This window comes from Triticum aestivum, chromosome 4B, assembly GCF_018294505.1.
Source record: "Triticum aestivum cultivar Chinese Spring chromosome 4B, IWGSC CS RefSeq v2.1, whole genome shotgun sequence".
In the NCBI taxonomy this organism is placed as follows: Eukaryota; Viridiplantae; Streptophyta; class Magnoliopsida; order Poales; family Poaceae; genus Triticum; species Triticum aestivum.
Genome location: NC_057804.1, coordinates 84,937,862 through 84,950,273, shown reverse-complemented (window position 1 = coordinate 84,950,273; position 12,412 = coordinate 84,937,862). Strand labels below are relative to the sequence as shown.

Sequence of the window (12,412 nt, the reverse complement as noted above, 5' to 3'; positions counted from 1 at the left end):
GGCTGTGTGTGTGAGATTTTGTGTGGCTTGACTCTGTGTGTGTGAGATTGTGTGTGGCTTGATTGTGAATATGTGTGTGGCTTGACTCTCTGTGTGTGGCTTGACTGTGTGTGAATATTGCATTTTCTTGATGGTGTGGCTTGTATAACTTGTGTTCTATATGTCACGATTGATTGTTGTTTGTTGAATGTGAACAGACCTAACGCTATTCTTTTTTCTGAACTTTTTTGTGATTATGTCTTATGTGGATATCACTCTTTTTTGTATTACTGCTGTCTCACGCTTTTCTAAGTATTTAAGGTGCAGACATGTGGATCTGGACATGTCACATTTGCTCTTTATTGTGTTGCTAAGGACACTGATGGGTTGGTTTTGCATACAACGCAGGTATATTTACGTTCTTTACACTTTACGATGTTGATGCCTGAAGTCCAAAAACGTTTATTTAGCCAAGTTTTGCTATTTCTGGCTACTTACTCTTTTAGATGTGTTGTATCCATAACTACCTATTGGCACCTGATATTTGTGCTCACAATGCAGTATGGACCAACAAAATGATCTCATTGCAAGGCGGACATATAGGCAACCAATGTCAAGAGAGGTACTCTTTTGATTGTTTTATTTTTATGGTTTGCTTAAATGCCTTTCCCTCTTTGTGCAAGACAAACAGGGAATGTTTACTAATCCAGAAACACACTGGTTAAATAAAGAGCTGATTGGTAAATATGAAGCTGATTTTGAATTCATACATAACATCTTAGGTGGCATAATCATCTGAATCCAGACATACAAAGAGATGCTTGGACTATTGAGAGGAGGAACATGCACTGATTAACGTCCATCGGGTACATGGGAATAAATTGGCAGAAATAGCAAAAGTTCTTCTTAGAAGGTACTGCCAAACAACTTACATCTTATTGGGATAATGTATAGCCCCTGCCACTTCCTCATTCTTTCCTGGACATCATACCGTGTGCCAGACATCTGAACATTGCATGAATCGGGTACTTCTATTTGTGTAACTTCTATTTGTTCTCATGTTCTTCTCACCTATAGCTAAAGTCAAAGACGACAAACCAAGTGAATTAATGGAGTTGCAAGATACATAGAATCATCGGTAAGTTTCTATCCTTTCAAATGGCCAGAGTATGAATTTTGATCAGTTTGTCTGACTTGTTTTACACACATGAATAATTACTTATGCTGTTATGATCATAAACTGAGTTCCAAGTATTTTTGACTCATATGATGCTTATCACATCACAAGTCATCTAAATCTTCTTTTCTAATATGGCTGTTGGTGCTGCTCATGACGTAAGCTACTTTTCTTGCTTCAAGAATAATAGAAACATCATTTACATTGTGGTCACTCACATTTTAAGTTGCTCGTGTCATTTCAGGCTAGCCATCGGCTTGGGAGCGATAAGAGGCAACCACTGTTGTCAACTTGAAACGTATAATTTTTTAGGTATGAATGGCTTACCTTAGCCAGGATTTCTATAAGAATGTTGCTCATGTTATACATGCCTTGCTTTCTCTAGTAAGTAGAACAAGAAAAAATTTAACATTTCTTTTCTGTCCATAGGCCTACGAACTTGTGGGTAGTGATGAAGATAATCGCTTAATCAACCTCTAACCAGTTTCCTGTTTTCAGGAGCGAAGATCTGAATCACCGCCTCGAGAGAAATCAGTTTAGTCATCCATGTTCTGAAATTTATTTATAGCTTTCAGAGTTTACTTCGGTCTTGCATGTATTTGCTTTCTGTTTGTGCCCCTATCTATGTATGTTCCTTTTGTTGTGTGCAAGCGCTTCATTTTGTGTGTGTGACTGTCTGACTGTGTGTGGTTTGACTTTGTGACTATGTGTGTGACTCTATACGAATATTGCATTTGATTATGATGTGTGACTGTGTGTGTTTGACTGTGTGTATGTGTGACTGTGTGACTATTGCGCATTTGACTGTGATGTGTGACTATGTGTGTGTGTGACTCTGTGAATATTCATTTGACTGTGACTTGGTGTTTGTGTGTGTGTGACTGTGTGTGGCTTGACTGTGTGTGTGGCTTGTATACTTTGCTAAATGATTGGTTGTTGTGGCCTAACACTGCCTTTGCCGGTCCCAAGCCCGGATGTGAAAATGTGGAGGGAGCTGCAGTTACCTCCTTTGTATTGTTTGCCTTAGAAGTGTGGATAGAAATTTGTGTGTGACGGCAAATATTGCATTTGACTGTGATGTGTGACTCTGTGTGTGTGTGTGACTGAATATTGTGCATTTGACTGTGATGTGTGACTGTGGATATTGTGCATTTGACTGTGTGTGACTGTGAATATTGCATTTTGACTGACTTTGTGTGTGTGTGTGTGTGTGGTTTGTGTGTGTGTGACTGTGTGTAGCTTGACTGTGTGTGTTGCTTGTATGCTTTGCTGAATGATTGGTTGTTGTGGCCCAACACTGCCTTTGCCGGTCCCAAGCCCGGATGTTAAAATATGGAGGGAGCTGCAGTTGCCTCCTTTGTATTGTTTGCCTTAGAAGTGTGGATAGAAATTTATGTTTTAGGTTATTGTCCTAATCGAATAGTGCATCTTAACATAATGTGGGATTCGAGCTTGAAATGCACAGCCAACTCCGTCTCCGCCTTCATAAGTGGGTCAATCGTTAATACGACCTCTGTGGTTCGGTCGACCCGCTGTCCAACCTTGCTACCTCTCAGATCCAACCGGAGTTTGTGCAAAGCGCGTCTGGACTTCCCATGTCCGTCCCGCCCTCAATCTTCCTTTTTTTAGCTCTAGTTTTCCCCCTTCTTTTCTTCCCTCACGCGACTCCTTCGGTTCTGCCCCCTGTCGATCCCCCCAATCTCACCTTCCGTACGCACAGCCAACTCCGCCTCCGCCTCCTTCGTGTGGCCAGCAGCGGCACACAGCACACATTTTTCGCTGAGATTGTTGCATGACAGGATCGACGGTGGCAGGCGGGTCTGCTGCCCCAACGACGGTATGGCCTGGCCTGAACCCTGCGGAGTGTGGGGCTCAGCGACGTCTTTTGCTTTCTGATTATTGATTGATTTGTTCCTCACAGTATTTTTTATGACATTTCATGATTTTTTTCCAGTTTTGTAGCATAATGTGTGTTCCTCACAGGCTAGAAATGCAATTAACTCAATCTTGTGAATATGTAGTTTATAGGCAGGTGTGTACAGTTAGGCTCAAGTTTCATAGTGTAAAACTCTGATCTTGATATGCCAATTTTGTCATTTATGTTGCATGGCCGATTTGGCATCCAATCCAATGCATCCCATGCCTATCTTATTTATCTCAGTCATCAGAGCATCCAATCCAATGCATCCCATGCCTATCTTATTTATCTCAGTCATCAGAGCATCCAATCCAATGCATCCCATGCCTATCTTATTTATCTCAGTCATCAGAGCACCCATTTTTGTGATATATGTGTGTTTCGTTATGTCTTATGTGGATATCATATTCTATTTTTGTTTTACTGTTGTCCAGTCACTGGAATAGTGCTTTTCTAAGTATTTAAGGTACATACATGTGGATATGGACATGTCACATTTGCTCTTTATTGTGTTGCTAAGGACACTGTGTTCCTACAGCAGTGTCTGAACATGGCACAGTTCCAACATCAACTCAATCATGGGGCACATCTGCAACAGTTAGATATTTTCATCCAGCTCCTGTACCACCACAAGCATCACAAGTTTAGAACTCTGATATAGTTTCTTGCATCATTAATACATATTTTTATTCAGTTACAGATGGATCCTTCTTTGCATACTGGAGCACTCTCTGGTTCGAACTATGTTCCACCTGCAGCATTTGGTGTTGGTAGTGTATCTGAAGCATTTCCTACAGACACAAAACACTCTTTTCAATGTTGCAAAACGGTCAAAGAAAGTAGGTTTTGTAGTTCCATTTATTTCACTTGCTTATCATCATAGCCGTTTAACTTTAGCTGATTCTTGTGCTCGATCATGCACCCGCCTCCACTACCTAACTGGCTTCAAGAAGAGCTTCTAAAGAAAAAAAATCAACTCTAGTGAGTGCTTCAGTGCAACATCCGACAAATTCTGATTCCATGGAATCTTAAGATGTCGCAGAACCACCAAAAAGAGCTAACCAAACTGGCAGTAGAAGCATTGGTACAGCAAAATCAATCGAAGCTGATGAGGTGCTCTTCACTATTTTATTAATTATTAGTGCAGTACATGTTATGCTGTTAATCTTCCCTATTGCGATTCACTTGCATGCAAAAATCTGCCCCTAATGATTTATTTCAGTATGAATAGTACCTTGTCCAAGTTAACGGGTTTAAAGCTAGATAGTATTGTGGCGGACTTTAAATGATAATGATGTTTGGACAACTTTTGTAAATCAAATTGAACTAATTTAATCATGATAGGAGGTTGGTCTGTTAGATTGGGTGGAGGTTAGTGCCTGGCGGCTTTGAGAAACTAAATAATTAACTACTTCCATCTATTGTTTTTTAATGTTTATATAGTAACTTTTGAAGAATAGTGATTTCATAATGGTGAGAGAAATGGCATGGCTATGTGTCAATTTTTCCCCGATTTGATTTGTCAGTGAAGCAAGCTAGATATTATTTACTTGAGACTCGAGGTTGCTTGCCATACTGTATTATTGTACTGCCATATCTCCTAGTTCCTGCAATCATTTTTCCAGAGCAGTGTCTTTTTTCATCTGTACACATGTTCACTTCTTTTGGATCTGGTGGAAAAATCGGTGCTAGTTACTGAAAAGTTAATCCTTTTTGTTCCTGTTCATATCCGACTAGGATATTAACATGGTCCTCATTTCAAATCGATGTACTGGACTTGAATCATTTGCAGGATGAAGTCGAAGCGGCACAGATGGCATCAGTCAACAAGGAAATTAAACGTGTGTTGACAGAAGTTCTTCTGAAGGTTTGTCATTGCATGGAGGTTATTTACTTATTTAGCTAGGTTTAGCAGAACATGTACTTCTGTTCCAAATTCAACAAGACTGCCATTTCTTACTTTTGTACTTTTTGTCATTTCTAGGTTTCCGATGATCTTTTTGATGAGACCGCAATCGAAGTTATGAATGAAGATGATACATCAGCTGAACGTGAGTGAATTACACTAAAACTTAATGTAAATAGGTAAATTACATTGCTGATTATCGCCTGTGTCTTGCAGCAAATGAGACCACTGGTGTGTCTAGCTCAAGGAGCTTGGTCTGGGAGAATCAAAAGTGAGACCACAGCTAAGTTGTAGTCCCTGCTAAGCCAAACAACGTTGGCTCTACTGGTCATTCTGATGGTACTGGGCTAAGTTCTCCTAAAGGTGCTCTTCTTGGTCTTGCTAGTTATGATTCAGATGATGAGGGTGATGGTGATGGTGATGGTGATGATGATGGTAAGGGTTCAATTCCAAATTTATCATCTAAAATTGAAGTTGGTGCAACTCATCCTAAAGAAAGTAAGTTCTTGAAAAACACAAAGCAGACATGGTTTCCCAGAATTTATTTTCTAGAGAAGGAAGAGCTTATTATTAATTTTTTGAGTATACTTCGATCTTGCATGTATTAGCTTTATATTTTTGCCCCTATCTATGTATGTTTCTATCCATTTCTTGTGTACACGCGCTCCATTCTGTTTGTGTGTTTGACTGTGTGTGTGATGTGCCCCTATCTATGTCTGTTCCTCTCTGTTTCTCGTGTGCAAGTGATACATTGTGTGTGTGTGTGCAAGTGCTACATTATGTGTGTCTGACTGTGTGTGTGATTTGCCCATATCTATGTCTGTTTCTTTGTCTTTCTTGTGTGCAAGCGCTTGATTTTGTGTATGCTTGTGTGACTGTGTGTGTGTGTTTGTGTGTGGGTGTGTGTTGCATTTGCTTGATGGTGTGGCCTGTATGCTTTGCTGAATGATTGGTGTTGTATAACTTCTGTTTTGTATTGTTGTGGTTTAACACTGCCTTTTGCCGGTCCCAAGCCCGGATGTGAAAATGTGGAGGGAGCCGCAGTTACCTCCTTTGTATTGTTTGCCTTAGAAGTGTGGATAGAAATTACTCTGTTCTAATTGAATAGTGAATCTTCACATAATGTTGTAGCATGTAATTCAAGCTCTGAAATGCATCCTTCCTTGCTATGAAAAATCTAGCAAGTGTAATTGTCATTAGAATTTGTGCTGTCTCTTAAATTAATCTCGTTGGTTTCTTAAATCTTGTTAGCGCCGATGTTCTTTTCTGCTAATATATACACTTTTCTAAAAATCAGTCATCTATTTTTTATTCGGCTTTAGGTTGAATGTTGTGGCGGAACTACTTGATGGACGATTTTGTGTTGAACGATGCATGCACGATAGCTGATCCAAGCGCTTACGGCTGCTCAGACTTGCCAGTGGATGGTCTGTGATGTAGTGTCGTCCACATTTCGGCTGCAAGCGTCGTGTGTGTAGCACTGCTCATGTTGTGGTTGTCTGATCATGTAGGAAAGCCCCTCATCTGTCTGTCACAACTGCGTGTCGGGTTTATTTGTTCTTGGGCTTTTTATTCGGATTGTGGGTCGCCCACTCCCTTTTTGGACTCCGACCCATGTGGGGGTGTCAGTTTCAGTTATGTGGCATTTCTAGAGGGGGTGACCTAGATACATAGATAGATACTCCCTCTATCCGAAAAAGCTTGTCCCTCAAATGGATGTATCTAGCATCAAGTTAGTGCTAGATATATTCATTTGAAGGACAAGCTTGAGATGAGAGAGAGAGAGAGAGAGAGAGGGAGGGAGGGAGGGAGAGAGAGCAGGCGGGACGACGTGAGCAAGGTAGTATTTATTGGCGGTCGAGAGAGAGAGAGAGCAAAGGGAGGATCTAGATGAGAATGCAGGTGGGACGACGTGAGCAAGGTAGTATTTATTGGCCCAGAATCTAGATCGTCGGGAACAGTACACACGCTGGTTGCCGGAATTTACGAGTACTGTAGTGTGAATTACACATGATTCCCGCAGCAAAATCCGTGTGTGAACATAATAGCTGACGGTTCCCAATGTAGAACCGTGTCTGATTAATAAAGCCCGCCACCCACCTTTCAAAACTCGAGGCGCGAAATAGAGTGCTAATCGTGTGGGGCCGGTTGTCTTGCCAGATTTTAGATTTTCTTTTTTGAACATTAGATATTTACATCGTCTGATAATTTTTGAACTCGCACACAAGTACATAAATATGATTTTTCAAACCGTTATGGTTAGCCGTTGCATGTAGATGAATTTCAAATTTAAATTACGGTCATTAAATGGCTAGGAAATCACTTAAATGTCTTCAAAAGGTCAAATGACCTTTGAAAATTTCCAAATTTTCACATGACAGTTAGTATCAGTGCATATTACACGGACAAAAAATTTGAAGGCCGCAAGAGGAAGCTATCCGCCGTTCGTCATCAAACATGCATTGTTCCCTCTCGGAACCAATAGCCTTCTAGTGAGTTGCTCCGGTTTGTGAGGGGTGTGTGTCCAAACTTTCGTCAAGCAAGCCAATTTTTGTACCACATCATCTGTCCGTCACACGTTTGTCTGTCATCTGTCTGTTTGTCACAAGTGCGTGTCGGGTTTATTTGTTCTTGAGCTTTTTATTTGGATTGTGGGTCGCCCACTCCTTGTTTGGACTCCGACCCATGTGGGGGTGTCAGTTTCAGTTATGTGGCATTTCTAGAGGGGGTGACCTAGATACATAGATAGATACTCCCTTCGTCCGAAAAAACTTGTCCCTCAAATGGATGGATTTAGCATCAAGTTAGTGCTAGATACATCCATTTGAAGGACAAGTTTGGGACAAGATTTTTGAGAGAGAGAGAGAGAGAGGTGTTGGGGAAGGAGCTGACTTCGGCGGCACTGTGTAGGCTCATAAGTCCCCTTTCCCCTCTTTGATTCAATTCACTAGTGGTTGGGGCGCGCCAATCATGGCACACCGCCTGAGCAGAAGCTGTGCGGTGTTAGATAGGACGCGCCCCTTCCACTATGCTATTTGTACTAAGTAGTGTGTTTTGTGCACATGTGATATTGCTTTGAAAATACTGACATTACTATAATAGAAGAAACCAGCAGAAATGCAACCCATTTGGATCTCTATATATTAATTGAAGCATCATGTTGAAAGAAACCCATCATGTTGAAAGAAATTGAAATTTCATGCAGGTTAATAGCATCGACTGGAGCATATCTTGCTGCTTGGCAAAATAAGATGCATCAATATAAATCATGACATGATTTTTCTTTCTTTTTGTCATTTTCACTGGTTTTCCTCTCCTTTTTAGTTTTTCTTTTCCTCAAGTGGATCGCATTTTTCATTTTTATTCAATTTTTTGTTTTTCTGATTTTTTCCTTTTTTGTAAATATAGAATTTTAAAAAATTGTTTCAAAATTCATATAATTGTTTATTTTTCCAAAATTATTCATGTTTATCAAAACAAACTGAAAATTTCAAAATGTGTTCATGTTTTTTGAAAACTGTTCGCAAGTTATAAAAAATGTTCATGTTTTTTTGGAACAAGTTTAAATGTTTGAAGCAATGTTCACATTTTCAAAAATTGTTTGCAAACTCAAAAAATGTTCACCCTTTGAAAAAGTGTACACATTTTCAAAAAACGCCCATGTTTTCAGAAAATGTTTGGAAGTTTGTAAAAATATTCTTCTTTCCAAGAAAATGTTTCCGAATTTTAAATTTCTTTTATGTTTTTGCAAAAACATATCTTTATTTTAAAAATTGTTCGTCTCAACTAAAAAACAGAATTCAAGAAATGTTTTTTTTAATTGTTCGATCTGCCGCTGAATATAGTCTTTAGTGTTTCGCGGTGACAAGAAATCACTAATGCTCAATAGCTCTTGTGACTAGCTACATCCATGCATCTATAAGAGGTCTTGTGTTTGATTCCGAGCGGCCACATTTCCCTTTTTGGAATTTGTACAATGCACTATCCACCATCCCGCCACGCCGCTAATGAGCCAGTCCAGTGAGGGGCTTGCGGTGCGGCGCGTGACAGTCAGACGCAACGTTAGGAATCACAACTTCCAAAAAGACTCAAAAGTGAAAGAAAAAACACTTTCCAAAATTGTTTGCGGTTTCCAAACAATGTTCGGAATCAAAATTTTGTTCAAAATTTCGAAATATGTTAACAAATTTTTCATATTTTTAAAAAAATGCAGAATTTGAAAAAATGTTCACAATGTCCAGAAAATATAAAAAATTCAGAATTTGTTCTCCTTCCAAAAATACTAAAATTTCAGATTTTTTCACAATTTCAAATATTGTAAAATTGGTAATATTTTTTAAAAAGAAAATCAGATATTTAAACGTCCGCACACAAGCTAGCCTCGTCCCAGCAGGCTACCATGCCTACCATTCGCTTGTACGTGCAAAGCAAGTCTCAGACCAAACACACAAGCAAGCCGCTCGATTTGAGGTATAGTAGCTAGCAAGACGTGTAGCTTTTTTAAGCGGCAAGGGCCAAATTCTTTTGAGCGTGTAGTTGTACGAGCTATAGCTTTTTTTTAGTAATTCTACATTTTTTTGAAGGCAAAACATAGCTTTATAAATTAACGGCGCTCGGGCATATCCCCGGAGACACAGACAGCCACAGCGGGCGGTACAGATGAGTCCCACTCCATACAAACGCTAGGTAAGCACATTCGACCGATTTGAGCTAACTCATGAGCTACAGAGTTCGCCGAGCGCCTACAATGGGTCACACTACATTTGACGAACCACATCTTAAGCTGGAGCTTCAGGTCCTCGATAATCGCAACATACTGTGAGGAATCAGCTATCCTCATGTTCATGGCATCAACTAGCAGCTGCGAGTCCGTTTCAAAGGCGACTCGGGTGGCACCAAGCTCCGTCGCAGTCGTAATAGCTGCTGCCAACGCGTTGATCTCAGCCCCAAAGGCGCCTGTTGCTCGGTCTTGGCGCTCGGCACGAGCGATCACCACATGGCCATCAGAACCTCGAGCCACAACCCCCCATCCAATCGTGTCTACATTTACGGATGCTATCCACCGAATTTGCTTACGGACTCTCAACGCAGCCAATCTCTCACTAATCTGCCCCCTGAATCTCAAGGTGGGCCCCTTTCCTCCCCAATTAATTTGAACATAGACGAATCCATGTAGGAGTAGTAGGACCATTTCCATTTTGTGCTGATAAAGCTTTGTTCTGCTATTCCCTCCGTTCCAAAATAGATGACTTAACTTTGTACAGTACTAACTTGAATATAAAATTAATATAAAATTGGGTTATCTATTTTAAAATAGAGGGAGTACGTGTCAAAATGTCATAGTCCTGACCGCGTGAGTACCGGATCCATGAACGGGCGCTAGCGCAATGTTAGGCCAGACGGATCTGACTATAAACTTGGTGAGCGCGTCACACCAGACGCCACCGTGTCATGCATAAACCGTAAACCTAGCCAGTCAAACTCCAATCAGATACTCCTACATAATTGGAGCACTAGCTACCCGGCCGGCCTCGTAGGAACCTCCATTTTTGAAGGAACCTCTGCGGATTGATCTGAACTCGATCCCAAGAATGGCGGCCAACAAGAACTCACGGGCAGCATCCCCGGCCCCTGTGGCTCCGACGACAACGACTGGGCACCATGTCCCCGACAAGCTCCTCAGGCTCATCCTCGAGCGCCTCGGTTGGCCCCTCTTGGTTCGTCCGCGCCGCCGCCACATGCAGGAGGTGGCGCCGACTCGCCGCTTCTCTTTTTGTCTCCGTTGATCTTTTGTCAGACCCTTTGCCTTTGTCTGTATCCCCATCTATTATGTAATGATACGATGTAATGATATCCACTTTGCTATGCGCTCGAAATGCGATTGTGCCCCAAAATAAATTCATCACGTGATTGTGATAGAATCGCATTTTGGACGTTACATGGTACCTCAAAAAGGAGTACCATGGACCATCGTCCCTTGATTAGTTGATCCTCATGGTTCAAAATCTCTCTATTTCTTGGGACGCAGAACGCATTTTCCGTATTGAGGTGTCAGGCATGAGGATTGAGCCTTGCTGCTGTCAGCATACTGGATATGGGGGTATCCAGCCCTGCTTGCCTGCTGCCCGCCACGTGGCTCCATCGACGGCCTGGTACGGCCCAGCTTCAACATCAACAACTCAAGACCCTCGCGAGGGGCCAAGCCTCGCAAGGCGGACGACGCCAAGACCCATGTGGTGATCGGCCTCCCCATGCTGGCTCCTGAGGGGCGGAGATTTCTATGCAAGGTTCACCTCATGAGGCTCAGTTGACGTGAGTCATGACGACCAAGGCCAGGCGGGCACAGAGCGCAGGTTTCCTCTTCGGTGCAAAGGAGGCAAGCCACAGGCGCGGAGTCCCGAGGAATCAGCCAAAGGTTTCCATTCTGGTGCAACGACACCAAGACCGCCAGGACGGCAGGACGGAGGTCATCGACGAGCCCACCGCACCGTCACGACCAGAGGCTTTTCGCAGGCAAAGACTACTTTTGTCAGGATAAGTTGTACTACTTGTCCCCTTTCAAATCTGGCCGTTGTGGGATCCTTTCCCGCCAACATTTGGGAAGAGGACCAAGGCCACTATAAATAGGACTAGCCAACACCATAGAGGGACAGGTCAAACTAGCTCATACCACACCAGCTCCCTTGAGCTCAAGAACACCTCACCTCCTGAGGCCAGTTCATCCACTGTACTAGTTCATCCTTAGCCCTTCGAGGCAATCCACCAAAACGCTGGAGTAGGGTATTACACCGCAAGGTGGCCCGAACCAGGATAAACTGTTGTGTCTCTTTGTCTCTTTGAGCTTGAGGCGCTAGGATTAGGAGGATTGTGAATAGGCAGGCTGGGTAGGTTGAGATCTCCGCACGCACCCCAGGGTTCGAACCTCTCAAGGGTTTGCGGATCCCTTAGTCCGACATTTGGCGCGCCAGGTAGGGGTGCGTCGGAAATCTTCTACCCCGACCGCCAAATCACGCCACAGGCTCCAATGGCGGGCGCTCCCCCGTCGGCCCAGCCAACACGCACTCCCGAAGAAGCGCCGGGGCTGCGCTGCTTCACCCTCTCCCCGTGGCAGGTGCAGTGGCCGCCCAAGTTCCGACCGGAGATGTTGCCACACTTATGACGGCGCGGCGGATCCGGCCGCCTTTCTTCAAGCGTACGAGGAGGCAGTCTGGGCGGCCGACGGAGATGACAAGGTGAAGGCCAACTGGCTCCCCATGGCCCTCGTAGGCGCACCACGCGCCTGGTTGCTCAACCTGCCGGCATCCTCTGTGGCCTCTTGGGAAGAGCTGTGCGACCTCTTCCTCGCCCACTACGTGGCACCGGCGCCCCCGGTCGTTGCAGCTCTCCTAGGTGGCTCGCAGGCACCACCCTCCGACCGCCACATCAACTAGTT

The 12,412-nt window shown here is 43.0% G+C and overlaps 2 long non-coding RNA genes across 4 annotated transcripts in view; both read left to right on the top strand.

Moving 5' to 3' along the window:
* Nucleotides 1-2,094, top strand: part of LOC123091161 (uncharacterized) — a 7,189-nt gene extending 5,095 nt beyond the window's left edge. For all 3 annotated transcript variants that reach the window (XR_006442933.1, XR_006442932.1, XR_006442931.1), the window contains 6 exons: nt 301-387; nt 541-601; nt 762-892; nt 1,057-1,117; nt 1,401-1,468; nt 1,655-2,094. This is a non-coding gene — a long non-coding RNA (uncharacterized lncRNA). The remainder of the gene's footprint in view (nt 1-300; nt 388-540; nt 602-761; nt 893-1,056; nt 1,118-1,400; nt 1,469-1,654) is intronic.
* Nucleotides 2,095-2,127: 33 nt separating this feature from the next.
* On the top strand, nt 2,128-5,960 carry LOC123094520 (uncharacterized). The gene is made up of 4 exons (XR_006445862.1): nt 2,128-4,187; nt 4,867-4,941; nt 5,059-5,125; nt 5,197-5,960. It is a non-coding gene; the product is annotated as an uncharacterized lncRNA (long non-coding RNA).
* Nucleotides 5,961-12,412: the final 6,452 nt, after the last annotated feature.